At 39.5% G+C, this 12,862-nt stretch overlaps 1 pseudogene across 1 annotated transcript; it reads right to left on the minus strand.

Annotated features, from left to right (window-relative positions):
- Nucleotides 1-2,587: 2,587 nt before the first annotated feature.
- LOC311615590 (barrier-to-autointegration factor-like) lies at nucleotides 2,588-3,237 on the minus strand (annotated as a pseudogene). Its single transcript has one exon. The product of its transcript is annotated as a barrier-to-autointegration factor-like (transcript).
- Nucleotides 3,238-12,862: the final 9,625 nt, after the last annotated feature.

Below are 12,862 nucleotides of genomic sequence, written 5' to 3' on the forward strand. Positions count from 1 at the left end.
CACCCCCTCTAGCCAATCCACTTCCCTACACCACCACAACTTACTGCACATGCGCTCATCTCCCATTTGCCCATTCCCTTCCCCCAGGGAACTGCAGGGGATGGACCAGTTGTTCCCAGGGAGTGTAAAATTGCAGCTTCCCAGTAAAGCTTCCCAGATGACCATGCTTATAATATCTGGCCTCCATTTTGCTCCTTTCCTATTGTTAGAAATAAGGCAAGCCCCTAAAACCAGGGGCTCCGGTAGAACACAAAGGATACTCGGGAGCCAGACAGCAAGGCAAATAGGTTGACTCCTGCAGAGCCCTGGAAGCACACACACTGAGCTGGCCATTGGCTCGGCATTTTATTCTGTACTCAGCATCTGTCTCTCACTCTTGATTGGAGCTTAGTCTCACAGTCTTTCTCGATTGGCTCATTTAAACCTTTGAGGTTTCAAAATGGCAGCCCCCAGGGAAGCTGCAAGTCACATGGACCAAATTGGTGGCTGCCTAAACTGTCTTTGACGGAAAAAAATTACTTGTTTTACCTTACACTATTAATAGCAATATGCACAACACTTAAAAAACTGTTATTTGTGCTGCTTCATCAGCACAAATACTAAAATTAGAATAGTATGGAGAAGATCAGCATGGCCTCTGAATAAGAATGACACACAAATTCATGAAGCATTTCATATTTAAAAAAAGAAAAACCCAAACAAACATAAAAACCATTATTTATCTTTTTTATGTACAGGGATAAGCAAAAGTAGATTTACAGGTGTTAGTACACCTAACAGAGTCTATTCTTGTATTATCAGTTACTGTATTATAACTGTAGACCTATTTTTGCCTACACCTGTATATGTCCAATTCCTATCATTATACTACTATTGATTTCCCAAGGGTAGAAATTTCCTCACCTCTCAAAGTTCTCTGTACAAGATTTTGTATATAATACATAGAGCATACTGCTTTCTCCTTCTTCTTCTTCTTCTTCTTCTTCTTCTTCTTCTTCTTCTTCTTCTTCTTCTTCTTCCTCTTCTTCTTCTTCTTCTTCCTCCTCCTCCTCCTCCTCCTTCTTTTTTTGATTAAAAACAAACAAACATCCGAGTCCAAATCCCTGGCACTTACTTGCTGTGCAACCTTGGGCAAAAGAATGAACTTTTCTTTTTTAAAATATATTTTATTGATTTTTTACAGATAGAAAGGGAGAGGGAGAGAGAGTTAGAAACGTCGATGAGAGAGAAACATCGACCAGCTGCCTCTTGCACACCCCCTACCAGGGATGTGCCCGCAACCAAGGTACATGCCCTTGATCGGAATGAAACCTGGGACCTTTCAGTCCGCAGACCGATGCTCTACCACTGAGCCAAACCGGTTTCTGCAAGAATGAACTTTTCTGAAAGCTAAACTTTTCTTATTTAACAAAACCGTACTTTATAGGGTTATCTTGAATTAAATGACATAAATCAAACATTCTAGTCAGTACTCCACATGAAGCAGGTATGCTCTATATAAAAACTTTTGCTATGAATAAAGCCTCATGTTAAGATAAAAAATACAGGTACCTTAAGACCTGGCTACTCAAAGTGTGGGGCTATGCAGATGCACTCATTGCCATTTCTGGGAGACTGCTGGAAAACTAGAATGTCAGGCCCAACCCCAGACCTATTGAAGGCGGATTTTAACAAGATTCCCAGGTGATTCATATGCATGTCAACATTTGAGAAACACTGCCTTAAAAGATAAAGTAAAGCCAAGGGATCTGTACATTGATTTGCCATAGTATTTTGGCAATTTAGCATGCATATCCAATGGGTTAGATCCTCAACTAGTCTCCATATTTGATGGGGATTTCTGATAAAGAGCCCCCCAAATAAAGTTTGCAACATTATACGCATCATAGTAATTCCTTCAAGGGAGTTAACAGAAAAGGCTTCTTTCTTCTTTAAACTTCAAAACCAATGAATTGATTTCTACTAAATGTGAATACAGAGGGACTTGTTGGTTTGAAACTTGTCTTGAAAGGTGTTTTTCTTTTTTCACTAGCCTCAAAATTTTTCTTTTCATCCCTAGGAGTTAAAGAACAAGGGAAAGAGTTATAAAGAATATAATAATATAAATTATTTTATTGTTGCAAATGGCACTTGCAAATAGAAGTTGCTTAAACACATCTAGTTCTTGAATCTATAATACAATATACATTTCATTTGGCATTTATTCTAATGGGACAGGAACCAAAGGAGGATTTGATGTGGCCCGGAGGAGATAGGGGTGAAAAATTTCTCTTCCAGAAGCTTCTCCACAAAGGGAGGAAATCTGAAGATTTGAGGGCTCAACAGCGCTATTTTCACTTCCCTGTTGATTTGTGAAATAATGTTATTTGGGCTTAAGTTTTAGTTTCTTCTTCATATGTCTCACGAGTCCCTGGTTACTTTTATAAACATGAGTCAGTACAATGACATGATAAAAATAGACTCAAGGGGGTGGGGAACTAAGAAGAAACATTCCAAGGAGAATATCAATTTTTATTTTATTTTATTATTTTATTTTATTATTACTTTATTATTTTATTTTATATTTTATTTTATTTTATTTTATTTTATTTTATTTCATTATTTTTGGAAGGCCACTGACTTTATTGATTTTAAAAACTTTATATGGACAGTGACTGTTTTGCCAAAAGAGAAGCCAAATGTCATTAAACAGACCAGGGGAGAGGGTAGGGGCCAGAAATCCACTCAGAAAAGCTGGTTGTTGACCTGAAACTGGCGGGAAAGAGAAGGGAGATGCATGCAAGAGTGAGAATTCCAAAAAAGTTGAAATGGTGAGGGGAGAGAACTCCCCTGAAACCCGAAGGCCATTGGTGGTGAGCAGACAGCAATCGTTTCCCTTGTAGAGGACAAGGGAGTAGCTCCCAGTCACCTGCAAACTCTGGAGACTCAAGGCTGGGGTTAGGGATTGGGGGCTCCCAAGAGAGAATCACAAGAAGGCATCACACCACTCTCTAAGGCACCCGAAGCAGTCCCAGGACTGCTTGGCATTGGCGCCAATGTGTCCTTTAGCCACTCCCTGGAAGAGGTCTTCGTCTTTCTTTAGCACCAGAAACTGGCCAAGGACCACGTAAGCCTTGTCAAAGCCCCTTTCCTCCAGCTTCTTGCCCAGGACTTCACCAATCCCGGCCAGGCTCCCCACTGGCTTTCCCCCTTGGGCTCTGCCACGAAATCTTGGTGCTTTTGGGAAGTTGTCATCTTGATCAGGATTGATCTGCAGTTCCAGCTCCCGTAACCACTTCTCCCGCCGCTGGCTGCTCCCGCGGATCAGAATATCATATTTTAAAAATCTGGAATTTTCTCTGGGGTGGTAAAAACTTGTACTTGGCTTTGCAGTATATAATTCTTCCTTCAGAAATCTACCCAAATTGCACAATCTGGTGGGATTAGAGCTCACAAAGATTACGGAGGTTTAATTTTTCTCCGCCCTTTTACCTTTGGGCCAAGACCTAAGAGCTAGCTAGCTGTTTGATTGGCTCTCGTGAAGTGTCCTATAAAATTCTAACCATTGCTTGGTGACAGAAACTAAAGTTTTCGTTAATAGCATGAGTATAGAGCAGTATTTAAACTGCTTGGGGCTTTTGCCCTGCAAAGCCATGGTCTTAAATTGATCAGGCTGGAGAGAAAGATGAATTTGGGGAGCTCACTATCACTTTTGGATTTGAAGTTTTACTGTTCATTTTTGTGGGTTACAGTTCAGATTATCTAAAAATGTAGAAACTACTAAGGAGAATGGAATCCATCTGATATCAAAATCCAATTTCACCCTACTAATATATCTTTTTCATTTAATTCAGTCTTTTAGAGAGGCACAAATAAGAAGAGATACTAAGAGGTCCAACTTTCCCTTTGCCTTCATTCTTTTAAAAGTCTGAAAGGAAGACAAAAGAAAGGATAATAAGATAGATGGGTTTCCAGTAGGAACTGATGCCTGAAAATTGAAATTCTCCACAGATTTGGTTGTGTCTTTGGCGTCCTGGTCTTAAAATAAATATTTGCAGAGTTCATACAAATATTCATTTGTGTGAAATGCAAAGAATAGGTAAACAACACCAGGAAATTCTCAGTTGCTCAACTAAGGAACAAAACATGTATTTTTCTCTTTCAAGAACAATTTATGATAGAGGAAGTGAAGAAGTATTTTGACTTGAGGAGGAAGTGTCTCTGTTCCCAAGCACTGACTGGGGGGAGAGGTAACTGGTTAACAGAGAAAATTTGAAAACTAGGAAAGAGGAGCAGAAGTGTGTAAAAAATGGGCAAAAAGAAGCAAGAACTTGTAACAAGACTGTCAAGAGTTTCCAGGGTAATTTATTTTGGATTTAATAATAAAGATTTGTATTTTGATGTTAGGGATTGTTGTTAGATTATTAAGTCAGAGAATGTCAAGTAATACCAAAAACTGACAATTAGAGAACAGAAATCAAAATAGTTCATGGGATTGTCAATTCCTCAAGTATTCAGGTACTTGCCTTGCTACCTCTGATTAATGCCAACTACAGGGTAATATTCAATAAGGATGAGCTATTCTATACACTATACATGGCCTTAAAATGAAACATATGGGATTAAATTCAATTTGCTCCCTTAATTTATGTCATATTTCAATTTTGAATTATTTTTCAATGGAAAAAATTTCAAAATGCTTCAGAAGCATTATGAATGCAGTAATCATATTATTTGATGCTGAAATGAAAATCCCTGAGGTGGAAAATGGGAGTTATTCAAGAGCAAACAGTATATATTACAATCAATTATATTCTAAGTAACAGAATCTCTAGTGCGCAACAAGCCATTACAGCTTCATAGGAAATCAGAATGTTGTAGTTAATAAAGCAATTATAATATGTCATCCTGTCCCCAAGATAAGCAGTACTGCCCTGGAGCTTACTTTATAGATTTCTTTGGTGTAAATTAGACCTACTGAAGTATAACCAAGAATCTTAAATGTCATATTAATTTTACTCTCTGGAATATATAATATGTTCCTAAACTCCTAAATGTTCAAGTTAATTTTTTTATAGAATATAAACTAAAATTAATCTTCTGCGGAGGAAATGCATTCAAACTTATATATAATACTGTAATTGTGTCTGCAAGAAATATAAAAATGACTAAGATAAACTGAAAAATGAATATGGGTAAATGGAGTTGTGTCTTTAAAGATGTTACATTATACATTGTTTTGACAAAGTTTATTATTATTTTTTTTTTTTACCATTATGTCTGCTGCATGGGCAGTAGGGCTTTTACTTTGCTCACTTTTCCTAGAGGTACAGATCAAATTCAGTTATAAACTACTCTGATCTGTTAAGTCAACTTGGCAAGTATTAGCGATTAATTGTTTGCAGAGATCAGAGATAAGGTGAAAACAGAGTCAACATACTAATCTTGGGTAATGCTATAAAGATAAGTAAGCATGCAAATTGTGGGGTCAAAGATTACATTTTTTTGTTAAAAATATATTTTATTGATTTTACACAGAGAGGAATTGAGAGGGATAGAGAGTTAGAAACATTGATGAGAGAGAAACATTGACCAGCTGCCTCTTGCACATCCCCCACTGGGGATGTGCCCACAACCAAGGTAGGTGCCCTTGACCAGAATTGAACCCGGGACCTTTCAGTCTGCAGGCCGACACTCTATCTACTGAGCCAAACCGGTTTCAGCAAAGATTACATTTTAAAAAAGAAATTATGTGAGCTTGTATATGTGTAGCAGTCAAATATCCACTAATGAGAATCTGGAGATAATAGGAGAGAGATGCCAGTACTGGAGGTACCAATTCACAGGTGATCCAAATAAGATAATGGAATATATGGTAAATGATGATTTTACTATTAAGCTACCAGGGGGAAAGCAAGAATTTCAATTCTAGGAAATAGAAAGTTGATAGGGGACTATTTAAAAAGCTTAGAAAGGAGAAAGTGAGGAGGCAGGAGATTAACTAGCAGTGTACAATGACACAAAATCCACTGGGTGGTACCATGTTTCCCCGAAAATAAAACATCCTCCAAAAATAAGACCTACTTACAGGTTTCCTTCTGAGTGAAATATAAGGCATCCCCTTGAAAATAAGGCCCCACTAGGCTCTGTCTCAGAATGAAAATTAATTTACCATAAACTGGTCATTAGGGTCGCCCTGACTGGCGTCTAGCAACCAGTGATGTTACGCAGAGTCCTGACGTCACTGCTGTGTGGAGGCGGAGCGGAGGTCGGAGTGAGCAGTGAGCGCAGGGCGGGAGAGAGGAGGAGACTTTCTCAGATGTGTGTAGAAGAACAGGAGGATTAGAGCAGACTGGAATCGGCGAAGGTGGTGAGTGCTGGTCTGTCTCTGATGACACTACCTGATGCTCGCGGCTGCCCTCATGATGACTGAAGGTTCTCAGTCAGTGGCAGACCCTGCTCCAGCCTAGATCCAGGCCCCAGCAAGCCCAGTGACAGTCCCCAAGCAGGCCCCAGAGGGTAAATGTCTGATAAAGGGGTAGGGGGGATGTCTGGTGAAGGTATTCAGTGGCACAGGGGTGGGGGGAGGGGATCACTTAAAATGACACAGGAGGATCAGAGGGGGCAATCAAAATGACACAGGAGGATCAAAAGGGTTACTAAAATGGTAATCCCCCCTCTGATTCTCCTGTGCCATTTTGATTCCCCCCTCGACCCCCCTGTGTCATTTTAAGTGATCCCCCTCCCCCCATCTTGATACCCCAATTCCTTTTTTTTTTTGCCCCTAGAAATGAGTGCAAAAAGAAAAAGCTACTCCGTGGAGTACAAGAAAGGAATCATGGAAGACTCTTGGGGCCAAATCTTACTGCTTTCTGCAAAGAGATGTTGAGTATCCGATTGGTCAGAAAATGACGAGCAGAGAATGGTAACCTCATTGAACAAGTGGACAAGGGAAATGCTAAAAAGCGCAAGTGTGGATCAGGTCGGCAACCATTATTTTCCAAGCTGGAAGACCTGATCTGTGAATGGGTTGTTGACAGGAGAGCAAAGGCTTTGGTTGTGAATAAGGCTCAGATTCAAGAATTTGCCCTTGCAATGGCACCACAGTTTGACATAGCCCCCGAAGACTTCAAAGCATCACAACACTGGCTGGATAATTTCCTTTTGCGAAGTGAACTGTCTTTAAGAAGATCTACAACATTGTTTAGATTGGAAGATACTCAAGTTATTAAGCGAGCACTTGCATTCAAGTCCTTTATTGATGATGCTAACTTCTCTAAATACAATCTTTCCAACATGATTGCTATGGATGAAGCTGCAGTGTTTATGGGCCAATCATCTCAAGCAACAATTGAACAGTGGGGTGCCTACTTAGTGTACATTCCCTCCACTGCTTACGAAAGTGCACGTGTTTCCTGTACTTTGGCAATTAGTCTGGATGGCAGTAAAATCCCACCTTTAATCATTTCTAAGGGCAAGAAGGAAAAGATTGAACGTGTTTTGGGCGTTTTTATTCTTGAAACTGAAAAAGCCTGGGCCACACAAGCAGTTATAAGGAAGTGGGTCGATTTAATGCTGCCGCTTGTTATGCGAGGGAGCCAAAGAGGTCTGCTAGTCTGGGATGCAGCCAACACTCACCGCGCTAAAGACATGAAGACATTTTTTTGTGAAAGGAAAATAGATCAGATAATGATTCCTGCAGGAATGACAGCCTATCTCCAGACTCTTGATATTGCAATAAACAGGCCATTCAAAGACAATTTGCGCATGGAAATTAATGACTACATTGAAAATAGAATGGAGAGAAATCAGCGTGGAAACTTTGTGAAACCTAAACTGCAAGAAATTGTGACTTGGGTAAAGAATTCATGGGAGAAAATCACTGACAGTTGCATTACAAATGCACTGCGAGCAGGCTACCTTGACAAGAAGTACTTATTAAAAGACAGTGCTATTGCTAAACATGAGAGATTTGGTCCATTGATTCTGAAAGAAATGGAGTCACAAGAAATTCACCAGGAAATTCAGGAATTGGATTGTTATGATGATGTTCCAGAAGATGATGACATGATTGTCATTGAATAAATGAGTAAATTCTTGATACTGTAGGATTCACAGTTTGTCTGGTTTGTGTTGACAACTACCGTACTACCATACCGTATACAGGTAATAAATTTCCTTTATTTTCATTTAACAATAAATGTGTACCGTATTCTTCTTCATGGAAAAATAAGACATCCCCTGAAAATAAGACCTAGCGCATCTTTGGGAGCAAAAATTAATATAAGACACTGTCTTATTTTCAGGGAAACAGGATAGTAGGGACACCTTCCTAAAGGAAGGGCTATATCAACAACAACAACAACAAAACTGGGTAGATACAGTATTATTATACCATCCATGCATTAGATGTCTATGTAGTTGTTAAAAAAGGATGAGGGCAATCTGCATGTAATAACATTGGAATATTTTTACTTTTTATTTTGTTGTTGTTTTTATTAATTCTCAGCCAAGGACATTTTCCCATTGATTTTTAGAGAGAGTGGAAGGGAGGGCGAGAGACATACAGAGAGAAACATCAATGTGAGAGAGACACATCTACATCAATTGGTTGCCTCCCACATGTGCACCAACTGGAGCCAAGGATTGAGCCTGCAGTCGAGGTACATGCCCCTGACCAGAATCAAACCAGGGACCCTTCAGTCCTCAGGCTGATGCCCTATCCACTGAGCAAAACCAGCTAGGGCTGAAATTTTTTTAAAAATTTAATTTATTGGGGTGACATTGGTTAATAAAATTATATAGGTTCAGGTGTACAATTCTATTATACATCATCTGAACTTGGTATTTTTCATGAAGTTGAGATTTGATGAAATAATTTTGTGAAGTGATCAGTTGTGTGTATTCACATATATGCATGTACATACATATTTAACATATACATATATACCTTTATATAGTTATAGGAAAGGCAATAATGGATTTTATCTTGAATTGGCAATTGGCATGTAGGATGTGACAGAAAGAGAAACTGTTGAGGAATTTGAGAGTGCTGCTAAGAACACTTGAAAGTGAGTAGAGGGTATACAGGGTGGCAACAATATGGTGAGGATTGGGGATAAGCTAAGAATGGATAACATATAATAGAAATAGCATGAAGAAAATTTGACATCAGGAAAGGAAACCATCAACAAAATGAGAAGACAGCCTACTGAAAGGTAGAACATATTCACCAATGATACACCTGATAAAGAGTTAATATCCAGATTAACCAAAGAATTTATATGCATATATGCATAACCCATGGACACACAGTGCAGTGAAGGCCTGGAAAGAGGAAGGAATTTGGGTGAAAATGGTCAATGGGGGGAAAGAGGGACATCACTAATACTTTCAATAATAAAGATAAAAGCAAAAGCAAAAAAAAAAAAAAGTCATATGACTTAGCACCCAAAAGTCAAACAATCTGATTAAAAAACGAGGAAAGGGATTGAATAGGTATTTCTTTAAAGAAGATATAGACATCAGTAGACACATGAAAAGATGCTTAATGTCACTAATCATCAGAGTAAATTACAATTACAATGAGATAGCACCTTACACCTGTCAAAATGACTATCATCAATAAAATGGCAAACGAAAGTGTTAGCGAGGATGTGGAAAGGGGGAACTCTCGTGCACTGTTGGTGGGAATGCAAATTGGTGCAGCCACTATGGAAAACAGTAAGGAAGTTCCTCAAAAAATTAAAAATAGAACTATCATATGACCCAGCAATCCCACTTCTGGGTATTCATTCGAACAAATCTAAAACACTAATTCACTTGATCTTAGCCAAAAGGCTGAGAAGCGATACAAAAAAAGTATATCCACTCAATTGTTCATTGCAGCATTATTTACAATAGTCAAGATATGGAATCAACACAAGTGACCATCAGTAGACTAGTGGATAAAAAAGTAATGGTACATATATAGAATGGAATATTATTCAGCTATAAAAAAAGAATGAAATTTTACCATTTGCAACAACATGGATGGACCTAGAGGGTATTATGCTAAGTGTAATGTCATACATAGAAAGACAAAATATTATTTTGCTTATATGTGGAAATTAAAAAGTGATATAAATGAACATACAAAACAGAAACAAACTCATAGATGCAGAGAACAAACTGATGGTTGCCAGATAGGAGAGGGCTTGGGAGACTTGGAAAAGAAGTGAAAGGTTTAAAAAGTACAAGATAATGCTTACAAACTAGTCATGGGGATGTAAAGTACAGCATAGGGAATATAGTCAATAACCTATAATAATAAAAGCGTGATATGCTAACTATACCAGACTGCCTAATGACCTTCTGGACACATTCTGGATGAACCTCTGGATGAATTCAAGGCTACAAGGGCCAAGGCAAGCTACCGCAGTTGTGAGAGCTGAGCCTCTTGCATGACTTTCATGCATTGGGCCTCTAGTCCTATATAATTAAAAGGCTAATATGCAAATGTTCCCCACAGGCAAGAATTTAGCCGACCAGGAGTTAGATGTGCACTGACCACCAGAGGGTGGTGTGGAACATGGCTGGCACCGGCTACTTGGCGCTGGCATTGGGTGGCAGTGAAGGCACTACTGGCCTTGATGTGCCCCCACGAGAGTGGGACTGTGGTGGGATGGTGGATCAGGTGAGTGGGTGGCACCAGGCCAAGGTGGGTGTAAGTAGAGGCCCCAATTGCCCCACCAGTCTCCCCACAGATTGGCTCTGATCGCCAGCCAGGCCTAGGGATCCCACCCATGCACAAATTTTATGCACTGGGCCTGTAATATTGTAATATCTATGTATGTTACCAGATAGACTTATTAGAGGAATCATTTCCTAAGTTATATAAAAGTCAAGCCATTATGCTATACACAGAAACTAATATAATGTTGAATGTCAATTGTAATTGAAAAATAAAAAGGGGATAAAATGTGACTTAAAATACTAGTTTTTAAGTCAAAATTTCAAAAGGTATAGGGTAAAAAGTAGGATTCATTTTCAAAAGCAATTATTTATTTTTAGTTTTCTGTATATCCCTGTAGAAACATTCTATGTATAAGCAAATGCTTTAAAAATACAAATTGGACTATATTATGTTCTTAGTAAAGAATGTATTTTGGAGAGAAACCAAGATGGTGGCATAGGTAAACACCTGAAATTGCTGCCTCACACAACCACTTCAAAACTACAACTAAAACACCAAAATGGACATCATTCAGAACCACAGGAAGCCTGACTGAGTGGAAATTCTACAACTAGAAGGGAAGAGAAAAGCACACTGAGACTCAGAGGAGGTGCAGAAGTAAAGTGCAGAGGTATAGAGGTGTGTGTGCAAAAAGGGCTGGCAACTGAGGATGCTGTTGTCTTTTTCAATTGGGAGGGATACACAAGCTCCTGACTGCTTTGAACTCCAGTTCCAGGCGAGACTCTGGGGACCCAGAATCATACAGGAAGAAACTGGTATGTCTGGCAGCGTGTGGAACTCGAGGGCAGCTTTCTCTCAGAGGTGCTTGCAGTGATTACCGTGGGACACTGAGACCCCAGGGGCATCATAGGGCAGGGCTGAGGATCAGCCATAGCTGTTTGATCTGCCCTGTTGATTCCCTGAGACCCTGACCCCTCCAAGCTGTGCGCAGAGGCTTTTGCATATGAATGGCCTGGCCCTTTGAAATGTAAACTTACCTAACAAACTGCAGCTAAGTCAGAGAGACCCAGAACATCCAAAAGAAGGCCTAAGGTCCCACAGCAGCTTGCATTGCTTCACAGCTGGGCCTCATCTGGGCACCACCATAACCCAAACAAAGAAGAGGAATCTACAGATCTCTCTGTAGCTCCTGCTGGGTGGCCTAAGGCAGAGGCTAAATTAGCACCTCCTTGGAGATCCAAGAGCCAGTGTATCCAGTGATCAGAGTGAGACCGCCCAGATTACAACTTCTATGATCCATAGGAATACACTCAAGGGGCAGACTCAGTGAGTACCAAAGTCTCACTGAAGCAAGTCTTGCCACATAGGGAGTCTCCAGCACAGAAGTTCTCCCATCATAGACACAGCTTATCCTAACAGCTAATTAGCCTGTAGGTCAATTCCTCCCTGGGATACCAACAACAATCAAGGCTTAACTACAACAAGATTGTGCACACAGCCCACAAAGGGGTGCACCAAGAGTGTCCACCTCAGGTAACTGGGGAGGCTGAGCAACTGGGCCCTATAAGACATCTAACATACAAAGCCACTCTATCAACTCAGGAAAGCAGCCAAAATGCAGGGACAAAAGACATGTCACAAATGAAAGAAATGGAGAAAAGCAAACTACTGGATATAGAGTTCAAAACCATGGTTATAAGGTTTTTAAAAGAATTTTCTAGAAACCACTGATAAATTTAGTGACACCCTCGAGGATATGAGAAAGGACCAACTAGAAATTAAGCATACACTGACTGAAATAAAGAATAATATACAGAGATCCAACAGCAGACTAGAGGATTACAAGAATCAAGTCAAAGATTTGACATACAGAGAATCAAAAAACACCAACCAGAAAAGCAAAAAGCAAAAAGAATCCAAAAATATGAAGATAGTGTAAGAAGCCTCTGGGAAAAATTCAAGCATATCAACATCAGAATTATGGGGATTCTAGAAGAAGAGAGAGAGCAAGATATTGAAAACCTATTTGAAGAAATAATGACAGAAAACTTCCCCTACCTGGTGAAAGAAATAAACTTACAAGTCCAGGAAGCGCAGAGAACCCTGAACAAAAGGAATCCAAAGAGGATCACACCAAGACACATCATAATTAAAATGCCAAGCGCAAAAGACAAAGAGAGAATATTAAAAGCAATAAGAGAAAAAGTT

The sequence above is a fragment of the Pipistrellus hanaki genome, assembly GCF_964339955.1.
Source record: "Pipistrellus hanaki genome assembly, chromosome: X".
Taxonomy (NCBI): Eukaryota; Metazoa; Chordata; class Mammalia; order Chiroptera; family Vespertilionidae; genus Pipistrellus; species Pipistrellus hanaki.